Source organism: Haematobia irritans, chromosome 4 (assembly GCF_050003625.1).
Source record: "Haematobia irritans isolate KBUSLIRL chromosome 4, ASM5000362v1, whole genome shotgun sequence".
Classification (NCBI taxonomy): Eukaryota; Metazoa; Arthropoda; class Insecta; order Diptera; family Muscidae; genus Haematobia; species Haematobia irritans.
Genome location: NC_134400.1, coordinates 179,162,606 through 179,173,958, shown reverse-complemented (window position 1 = coordinate 179,173,958; position 11,353 = coordinate 179,162,606). Strand labels below are relative to the sequence as shown.

General features: G+C 31.8%; 2 pseudogenes; both read left to right on the top strand.

Moving 5' to 3' along the window:
- Positions 1-592: 592 nt before the first annotated feature.
- Positions 593-1,374, top strand: LOC142235876 (sialin-like; annotated as a pseudogene).
- A 145-nt stretch (positions 1,375-1,519) lies between these two features.
- LOC142236191 (putative inorganic phosphate cotransporter) lies at positions 1,520-2,313 on the top strand (annotated as a pseudogene).
- The last annotated feature ends 9,040 nt before the right edge of the window (positions 2,314-11,353 follow it).

Genomic DNA, 11,353 nt, shown 5'->3' with positions numbered 1-11,353 from the left:
CAGCTTACGAAATTGAACGCTACCGAAAATTTCGTTAGCTAAATAGCAATGCATTTCTTATGGGAATGACATTTTTCGGTAGAGGTGTATACCGGCCTTAAGCCGTGAAGGACTAAAAGAGAACAGAGTACTCGTTTATCCAGGACATCTCCAAAAATATGCAACACTGTCATCAGCTGTTCAAAAACAATTACAGAAAAGAAGTGAAATCTTGCATTTTTAATGTATGAAATGCTCCAATTAGTAATAAATATTTACTGCTGCGATTATTTATGACACTATACCACTTTGAATTTCATGTTTTTCGATAAATTAGTCACAATAAAGTGCTATTGTGAATCGATGAAGCGTCACTTTATTGAAACACAATCTGGCAAGATCGGCGCGACTTGCACTGATGAGATGTTCTGGATAGAACACCAGTGGAACGATGTTCTGGATAGCCCATACAAATGTTGTATCCAGTGCAAAAAGAAAACAACCCTAGGGCTGTTTTATTTTTGCACTGATAACCAGTGCTAAAATAAAACGCAAAAATTTTTCAGTTCAAATTTCGATTTTGGTTGGCAACACTTTTACCCCAGCTGTCAAAATGAAGTTTTTTGTTTACAAATAAAAATGGAGGTAGAGACCACCAATTTATAGCAAAAAGTGAAAATAATAACATTAAATATAGATATCAAAAACAAACAAAAATAATTAGTCTTTCAATTGCCATTACCGAATTAGTCGTAAAAAGGAATCATACAGAAGAAGGTGAAGCGGCGGTGTGTCCAGCAGGTGATTTGGACTCTGATTATTCGAGTGGTGGTGATTATGAATGGTCCGAAGAATTACAAGGTTTAATTCTGTCCTCATTCTATATTGGTTACATTGTAACCCATATTCCTGGTGATCTATTGGCTGAAAAATTCGGTGGTAAATGGACTTTGGGTATTCTATCGACGGCTATTTTCACTTTGGTACACCAATCGCCATTACCGAAGGGGGTTCCACAGCTCTTATCATTGTTCGCATATTAATGGGGTTGGGCGAAGGTACTACTTTCCCAGCTTTAAGTGTTCTACTATCACAATGGGTCCCTCTAAAAGAACGTGGAAAATTGGGTGCCTTGGTTTTGGGTGGTGGTGGTAGGTACTATATTGGCTAATTCCTTATCCGGAGTACTTTTGGATGCCTATGATTGACCTATTGTATTTTACCTCTTTGGTGGTCTTGGTGTTTTATGGTTTATATTTTCCAGTCTCTTATGCTTTAGTGACCCCGCCTCTCATCCCTACATCAAACCCAGCGAACGTGATTACTTGGAAAAAGAAATGGGCTCCATTGTTCTCAATGAAAATCTTCCACCCACACCCTGGAAGGCTATTTTAACTAATTTACCTATGATTGCTTAAGTCTGTGCTCAAATCAGTCATGATTGCGGCTTCTACATTATGGTTACCGATTTACCCAAATATATGTCTGATGTTATGCAATTCTCCATCAAAGCTAATGGCTTGTATTCATGTGGATTTTCTCGATTTCATCTGGTTTCATTGGCGATTGGTTGATGGGCAAAAAGATTTTGAGTATTACAAATACCCGTAAAGTGATGACTGCTGTTGCTGCATTTGGTCCTGCTATTTTCATGGTTGCTGCATCCTATGCTGGTTGTGATCGTGTTGCTGTTGTGGCCTTCATTACAATTTGTAATGTGCTTTCTATGCTGGCATGAAACTTAGCCCACTTGATATGAGTCCGAATTATTCGGGTACATTGATGGCCATCACTAATGGTATTGGTGCTATAACTGGTGTAATTACACCATATTTGGTGGGAGTTATGACACCAAGTGATACATTACTGGAATGGCGTTTGTTATTCTGGGTGGCTTTTGCTGTTCTCTGTGGTACTGTTGTAGTTTATTGTATTTGGGCTTCGGGAGAAGTTCAATCTTTCAACGATCCACCAGCAGTGAAAGATATTGAAAACGAAGAACGTGGCAAAAATGAGGAAAAGAATTAAATTCCACAAGACTGTTTGCAAAACGACAACAGAAATGCAGTAAATGGATTTAGTTTTAACCTAAGTCCAAAAATTAAAAAAAAAGTTATTTGGTACAGATAACTTGGAGAAACAATAAATCAGGATTAATTTAATTTAATGATGTCTTGCTACCAAATGTGTATTTAAAGGAGATAATTGATTTATTCTCAGAAAACAGTATTTTCACTGTTTTAAGTTTGTTTTTATTTAAAAAGCACAAAACGTTTAATTTTAAAAACAATCGAACTAAAAGCCTTAAAAATGGTACCATCATTTATTCTATTTTATTAAGCCAACTGCCTAAAAATTTGACAATAACAATTGGAAAATTACCGAGAAGTATTTATTTTTGTCATTACAAGTACACTGAAAAAACAGTGAACCCTTTTCCATTGCAAAATGAACTAAACTGTAGTAATATTGACCATGATTTAGCCCTTAAGATTTTTTTCAACTTATCTAGTTTATAATTTTCTTCAATTTTAGTTCATCTATAACATTGTAGTTTAGTTCATTTTTACAACACCATAAGATTTATATACCCCTACCAAGTTAAAAAGTCCGTATTATTTTGGTTTACTTGCTTATTTTGTGAGAAACCCGATAATAAAAATTGGTTAACAGTCTCTTTAAAATGTCGACGACTAAACTATTTTTAAATCAATCATTCCACAGTACAGAGAAATTAAATAATTAAAGGAACAGCAAACCGTTTTACTATTATGAAAATTTTCATACATTAAAATTAAACTTTCTTTAAGCAAAAGTACTTTATTATAAAAACGTATGATGAAAGTTCTTAATACAATGTTTTTTGTGATTAAAAATTATGACCACGTGGAACAGAGAGTAGTTCATTTGAACTCGCTGTTTGGACATTTTGACTTATCCTTTTTTTCTTCATCGTAGGTAATTTTTTCACATATCTTGCTGGAAAAAATGGAAACAATAATGAAAATTGTTAAAAATTAACACCATGTAATGAAATATAATTTTTAATTCTTCATGTTAGCTTGTAACTTACAATATTTGGGGCATTTTATCAAATGGTGTAAGGAATTTAACTTTTCTTTGGAAAAGGTATCTCATAAAATTTGTACCTGAAACAATTAGAGAAATAATGAATTACTCTAAATAAACTCATAAAACTGTGTCGTTATCGATGTGAAAGATATAATAAAATAAATATTCTAGTTGAAAGAAAGCCAAAGTTTTAATATAAAACTTACCAATTCTCTATTAAATTGTACGCTGAGGGGAAATATAAAAAATTGTCCAAATTTATTTGGGTTACTCTGAAATTAAATATTTATTTTTTACATTAAATAAAATTATTAAATAGGTTTTCAAAAAATCTAATAAAAAAATAATAATATGCATAAAAAACCAAATATTCTTGATATCCCTAGACAGTCATCATTCGTCAAAATGACGACACGTAATTTCATTTTCGATTTAAAATGCTTTTTAGTCTATTGGGAAATGGTAAATTTAAGTTATACTAATCCGACCGTTTTATGAATTTTTGTTTTATACTACTTAAAACCAAATTGAATAAGAAAATAAATTCAAGTTTGGTTCACTTTTTCGCTCACGATGAAAATTATAGCGTCTTGAAATCAGCCATAGTCAAAATGACGAAGGATGACGTTAATGTACAAAAAATAAGGATGACTGTCCAGGGTTAAAAGAAAGTGAAAGAATCCTTACCAATTCACTATTAAATTACAGGCAAAGGAGTACTAAAAATTTGTCCAAATTTTTAAGGGGTTATTCTGAAATTATATATTTGTTTTTACATTAAAAATATTACATTGCTTTCCAAAAAAATTTATTAAAGAAATACTAAAATAAGGTATTAAAAACCTGTAATTTTGATGATAAAAAGGTCATAAAAACGTAAATATTCTAGTCGAAAAAAGGCAATTTTTAAAAGAAAACTTACCAATTCTCTATTTTTTAAATTTGTTCGAATCCATCTGGAGTTGCTCTGAAATTAAATATTGTTTTTACAACAAAGAAAACCAGTAAACTGATTTCCAAAAAAAATAATTAACAAATAATAATATACATAAAAAATATTCTTTTTTAAAGAAAGTCATATTAAAAAAATACTTACAAATTTATGAATAAACTATACGCTGAGATATAACAAAAATTTTCCAAATTCATCTGGAATTGAATATTATTTTTTTTACATAGAATAATAAAAATTTCAATACACTTTCAACATATTTTCCTAAATATTCTTAATAACTTTTTTCTAAACTACTGATAAAATATTAATAACTTTCATTTAAAAGGTTTAATTAACAAACACCAATATATGTCTCAAAAATCCAAAATATTCCACGTCTTTATATTCCCTTGTTGCATACCAGCTAAAAAGATGCAACAGCCCACGCCAACGCCAACTATACAACTAAAGCATGCCAAACAAAACCAAGCAAAGCCAAAACATTCCTACAACAACAAAAACACATGTGCCTTTATTGAAAACAACACCTCATCCAGCCAACTAAATCATCCGCGAATAACAAACACACACACACAAACCACTAAATGGACAAAAATAAAAACAACCCCACACTCATGTATACACAACAAAACTCAAGTAACATCATCTTTACATTAATCACATTCCACTATGCCGATAAAGATCTCTGTACTATGCATTAGTTCATAGCATCTGCTGACAATTTACTCTAAGAATAATACTCGTAAAGGCACACCAGTTTATGAACGATGAAACGTTTAACTTAAAATTTGCAAAATTTTCATGAAATGTTATCTACCATTTTTGACGAAAATGTCTATAAATTTAATTACATGTGAACTAAAAATATTTCATTGGGTAATTTTTTACCAACAATTATTAACTATAGGAATTGTCAGTAAGAAATTCCTATCCACTTTCAAGTTCACTTTTCGTAAAAAAATATTTTCTCATACAAAAAAATCTTATAGTAAATTGCACTTATTATTTAGAAAATACTTTACATTTCACAAGTAGTTTTATAGCATGACAAACGAATTTTTAACTACCAGTTAAGAAATTTTTTAAGGAAATTTCCATCGTATTTTGTAGGCCATGAACTAAACGATTGCTACTTAGAATTTGTAAAATTTCCTTTCGAGTAGTTAATTTTCGTTGAAGATACGAAAAATGAACTAAAATTCTGGAAAATTCTTGTAATAAATTATTGTAAAAATCTTCTTAAATTTACGAGACACTTTTTTTTCTGTGTAAGTCATTATAACTCATCGCAATGTATTGCAACGTGTAATGAAAACTGATGCCAATTGTAATGGGTTGTGGTTACCTAGTTTTTTCTGGGTAACTATGGCAACCGTGCTTGGAGCCAGAGAAGTGTATGGAGTTAAAAACAGACTATGTAAAAAATAAATTGATACTTTTTCTTAAAAATGTTATTTATTCAGGATTAAAAAACACACACTTTTTATTAAGGTTGTTTCGGTGCTGATGGAACCTTAAATTGTAATGATTTGCTTAAAACAATCCGAATAGAGTATGTAATAAAAAAACAAATATTCTTACAAATGAAAAAAATATGTTTGTATGTACATATGTTGGTTTAAAATAACAGTTGACAAACATGTAAGCAAATGCAATGCCTTTAATACCTCATTCACATTACACTTCTAAAATCCACTTTAACTAGATTTCAACTGTCATTTGCCTTATAAATAAGGGATTTCAAATCAACTTTTAATAGATTTCGAGCCTAATGTGAATGAGGTATAAGAAACCTATAATAAAATTCAAAACGAAATGAAAAAAGCGAATAACTTGTAGTTATATGTGTTGCTAAAAAGTATTTTTTATGTGTACTTGGAGTAATAAAAAGAACGTTAACATTTTTGTATGATGATTATTCAAAGCGAATGGTTTTTATGTACAGTTCAAATATATTTCGGATATGTTACTATAGATTATGCGTTAATATTTAAAAATCCATTTTGAATGCAAAAATAATTGCCCATACTATACAAAGAAATTTAATAGGTAATCCTGATGGGGGAGCAAGTAAATACTCTATACACTACCCCATCATCCTGATAGCCATGTAAAATTTCTATTTTAAGATTTAAACTAAAAAGCGATTGTTTTTAACAGACAGATGAAAATGAGGCATTTTCTGATCTTAATTCCATAAATATAAAGTTTAGGGGCATCATTATTTCTATAAAAAAAAAAAAACAAAACAAAATGATAAACATGCAAAATAAAATCTAAAAATAGACCAATTGATTTCCAGCATAATTGTCTTATATCGATGGAGTAACAATCTCTAAATTATCTGCATATTTTCAATTTATTGATAAACCAAAAAGTTATCGGTTTGTGTAATTTTCTGAGCGAAACTTTTACCCATTTCAGTGGGGGCACACCCAGAAAAAAGTGCCTTCGAAACTAAAGGAAAAAATTTTCATCAATATAGTTTATCCATTTTATTTCCATTAAGGTAAATTTTTGTGAAAAATAATAAAATTTACTCGTTTCAGTAAAAAAATCCTAAACTGTAAGCAGTTAGGAATAGTTCATTAACTAGAATAAGGCATGTAATTTTACTCATACTATTTTCTTCGCTGGGTATAAGAATTTACTACTGAAAAAGAAAATTTTATTCACCGATAACAAAGCATTCGTAAAAATAAACAAAAACCGAACTAAAACCAAGTTTCCTCAAAATTAGTAAAATTTCTTATAAAATGATAACTGCGACTTCCTTTATAATAGAAAGTTTTTCATACATACGAACAACACTTGGAATAAAAAAATATTTTAGTTCATTCGTACTAAGAAGTATGCAATCCTTTCAAAACTTAAGGAAACACACTTGTTAGAATATAGGAAATTTTTCTAAATTTCTATTGTCTACCTGTAATCGAGACCTGTCATCGTAATCGATGTGTTTGCGCGCGGGTGTACTCGATATATTTGCGCGTCGGTTGTTTTTTTAGTTGGAATCGCGTTGTTTTGGTATACGGAGAGATTGTTAAAAAATAATATGGTAAAATAATATAATAAATAACAAATAAAATATATAAAATATTTGTTATTTTAAATTAGTGAGAAAAATTTTCGTTTTTTTTTTAAATAAATCTATCAATGTTCGTGATGGTATATAAAGAAAGAAAACACCAGCAGAATAACAACCCTTTCATTTGTCTTCATTTTGGAATCTTCAATTATCAGGTAATATTCAGTGACGCTAACCTTTTGCAACAAAAATGTTTTATGATTTTTTATATTTGTAGGTATTGAAATTGTAAAAGGAGGACAAAATCGTTAGGCAGCAACTTATTAAAGGTGAAAAGTACAAGAAGAAGAAAAAGTGCGTTTTACAGTTGATAATATCACAGGGAAATTGGAAATAGTGGAATAATAAACTAATATTTCAAAGAGATTCGATGCTGTTGATTCTTAATAAATATATTCAATATATTAATAAAACATGTCTTTTATTGAAGATAAAATTGCTTATAGAAATAAATAAAATTGTATTTAAAAACGAAGGTAAGCAGTTCTAATTATGAAGTAAAAGTTTTACCACAAATGTGTAAGATTTGTCGAAATGAATGAAAAAATTTCAATAAAATCATTCCATATATGAATTCAAATTAGCTAAATTTTTTCATTCTGTAGTATAGTGGTATATAAATATAGGAAAATGTTAACTAATATATGGAATGCATTATTCCTAATTTCTACGAAAATCACATCGTTCAAACAAATAAAAATGTCTTTGGCGCTATACGAAGTTCAACTTTCTTCACAATAAGTTCATTTTAACTTAAAGAAGGGGTCACTTTTTTCTGGGTGCACTAAAGGCTATTTTATCCAAAGGTATTTCTTCACCATATATCGTATTTAATTGCACTGCTTGTATCAATTTGGTAGCGATGTGGAATCGCCTATGTAAAGGGGAAACCCATATGCGTGAAATGCCACACCTAAAATCGGAAGGAAATTAAGAATTTTTTTACTCGTTTGTTTGTTTTCATTTGTTGTTTGAAGGTTTAACTTACTTGGCTTCAAATTGTTCTTCTGTACAACAATCAACACCATCCACACACATATAGTTGTTGGCCTTTTCCAGTGGTTGGACCAAACATGAGCCCACAATTTGCATTTTTCTTACGGCGAAATAGGCAACAAACGTTTTTGGTACAATGTACGACGAAAAGCCCCGCTTTTTATCGACAATTTTTAATATATCCATTAGATGTTCCTTACGTTTCAAGGCAGTTGATTCTGGTAAGCGGATAATGCGACCATCGGGCCCCATTCGGGATATATGGCCATGATGTCCTCATCTATCCAACCCTTAAATTGCAAAACATGAAGAGAGGCGTGAAAATCACGATGGAGTTTTTCTTCTTCGGGTTCATGGACTGTATAGATTAAGCCGCATTGTTTGCACTGGTGGGCTCCAAACTCTTTTTGTCCAGCATCTATTTGATACTGATCATGACCTGCCTGCCTGCATTCCAGGAGCGAGGTTGTTTTCGTTTAGTTTCTGGCACAGCCAATGGTTGACAACCTCTCATTTGCATTTTTCTCGTCTTCTGCAATTTTCTTTGCCGCCTTCGAAATTGTGGTTTGGGAATATAGTGGAGTTTCATATACAACTTGGCTATATTCATATTCGCCCTCGGAGAGAATTTCAATAGACATATTTTCATAAGATTCCACTGGTATTAAAACATAAAGAAAGAGGTTTACGCTTAGCTATTTAAGCATTTGTTAGACAATAGTTCTATCTTTCTATAAGGGTCACAATTTTAGCAAACCCCAATATAAAGCACTGAATTCACTAAAATACCTGAAAGTTTTGAAGGAGTACATCTTTGTTCTATTCCTACATCTAATGAATGTTAGTTGGAAATTGTTGGCTGCCTTCCAAACAACTCTTCCAATTCATCCATGTATGGAACACAAGTAGCACCAGCGCCTGTGCGCCCAGCATTGTCTTTTGCAGATTTATAGGCCCTTAATAAAGATTTCATTTTATTTTCCAGGCTTTCTGGCGTTATGCTGGTATCCTAGTAAATGGGATGTATTAAATATTAAATTGTAAATATGATTCTAACCTTAAACCCTTGAAAAATCATGTCCTCCAACACACATGAATAGGCGCTTATTTCTCTACGAGGATCTTCAATATCCTCTTTCCTTGCACTATAGCACGATAAAAAAGGAGCGTTTCAGATTTGGTCCACCCTCTTCGTTTCCTATAATTTATAAATAAATTATTAGACAAAATCTAGAAATATTTCTTGTACTTACAATTTCTGCGACATGTTTGTTATTTATTTTCGTTTGATATTTTCAGTAGTTGCCAATCCAATTTTTGTAGTTGCCAACTCATATTTTGACAACTACAAAATTATCTTACCATGGTAACTCTGGTGCGACTTGCACTGATAGTTGCACTGGATAGAACACCAGTGCAACGAATCACATACAAAAGTTCCATCCAGTGCAAAAAGAAAACAGCCCTCCTATTCTTACACGAGCGCTGTCGTCCGGATAATGCGCCATCCACACTATAAGTTTATCCGGATCCGCAAGATACATCTGAGGGTCGATATGGGGGCTATACGTAAAGGCCGGTACTATGTTCATTCTTGCGAAAAATTTTTATGGAAACCATTATTTCGCACATAGAAAGCAGCGTTTTTGTAGGTAGCTTGGAGCGCTATTTTACAGGGAGCGATATTGGATTAAGTTGTTGGTTGTTGCTTGTTTTTACAAAATAACATTTTATTTTTCCTTGGGCAATTGATCTGCTATTCATTTGATCCTTTGTATAGTTTCGGAACAAAAATATGGTCCGTGTTTGATTTATAAACCCGCACAAATAGTTTTTAATAAATAAATTATTTCTTAATTCACATTGCAAATGGCGCCGTGCTATAAACGTCAGTTTTTCAACACGAAAAAACAAAGTATCACAAATGGAAAAAATTTCGCAAATTTTTCGCATTTTTTGGTTTTGTATGGAGTTTCAACGCGAAAACCGAACAGAGTACCGGCCTTAACAGTGGTCCGATATGGAAGATTTGCAATACTATATCAGTAACAACTACTTTCAAGTCCATACTTGTTTTGTTCGGAAGTTAGCGTAATTTCCACAGGCGGAGGGGCATCGCTAGACCGACTGAAAGTTTCACAATGAGCCAAAATTCTATTCTATGGCGGAGGTATACAAATACATCAATTATTAAATAAATCTGATTTATGCGCCATTCAGACCATAAGTTAAACCGGACGAAATTTCTTTGTTTCTAAAGAATCTTGAAGTGTGGTGAAATGCTAAGTTTTGTCGGGAGTAAGTTAAATATCGATAAATGTGTTATCAATCACATTAACAAGCTGTAGTCTCGATGATGCTGTAGAATATGTTACAAAATGTTGGACACGAGCTAATAATAAGAACGGCGCCCAGAGAATGAATAGTGCAAAAATTTAGTTTCAACCGCCGTCGGCAATGGGTCGGTTTCTTTTTATCCTTCATCCAAATCTTCTTATGTAAAATCGGCTTTCGATTTAACACAAGGTGTAAACACTCGCATAATTAACACGGACCCCTATAAGTATACTGTGATTTATCTACATATCATCACGACCTACAGGTGTAATAACGTATGCATGTAAAAAAGTACGATTAACACGTTGCGAATATTGGGGTAGACTTTCAATTCGTAAGATATAAAAGGCACGTTAAGGTGGGTATTAAGATCGAGTTTAGCCGCTAAAATCGTAAAATTCTCTCTAATACTAATAGCGTTAATAAATTTATCAATTATTAAGTTTTTCCTTATTTATGAATGTATTTTTCCACAAAACTAAAGGTTTGTGCAAAGTGACTGCATTTGACATTTCTCTTCGGCAAAATGCGAACGAATGGAGTTAGAGAAATCCAATTTTAGTGGTTAACGTTACGTTTTCGTTCGCATTGATTTTCGTCTCACTTGTCATTTAAATAGAGCTTAGAGAAACTCAAATCAGCTGATTTTCGTTTTGTATGCGAACGAAGAGTAGAATTCGGATATCACACGCAGAGAAGAAACATGATTGCAACAATCATATTCGAAGAGCAAAATAATATGATAGCAGCTATTTTTGCGGCGACCATGTAACATTTTAACCTGCAACCATGTTGGCTCAGTGAACATGGTTCTAAGAAAAATACAATTGTCCTCATCTAAAATGTTATTATATTGATAAAAAGAATTTTGTTTCCATTAAAAGACAATGGTCACGATCTAAAATGTTATGTTATTCGTCAAAAAT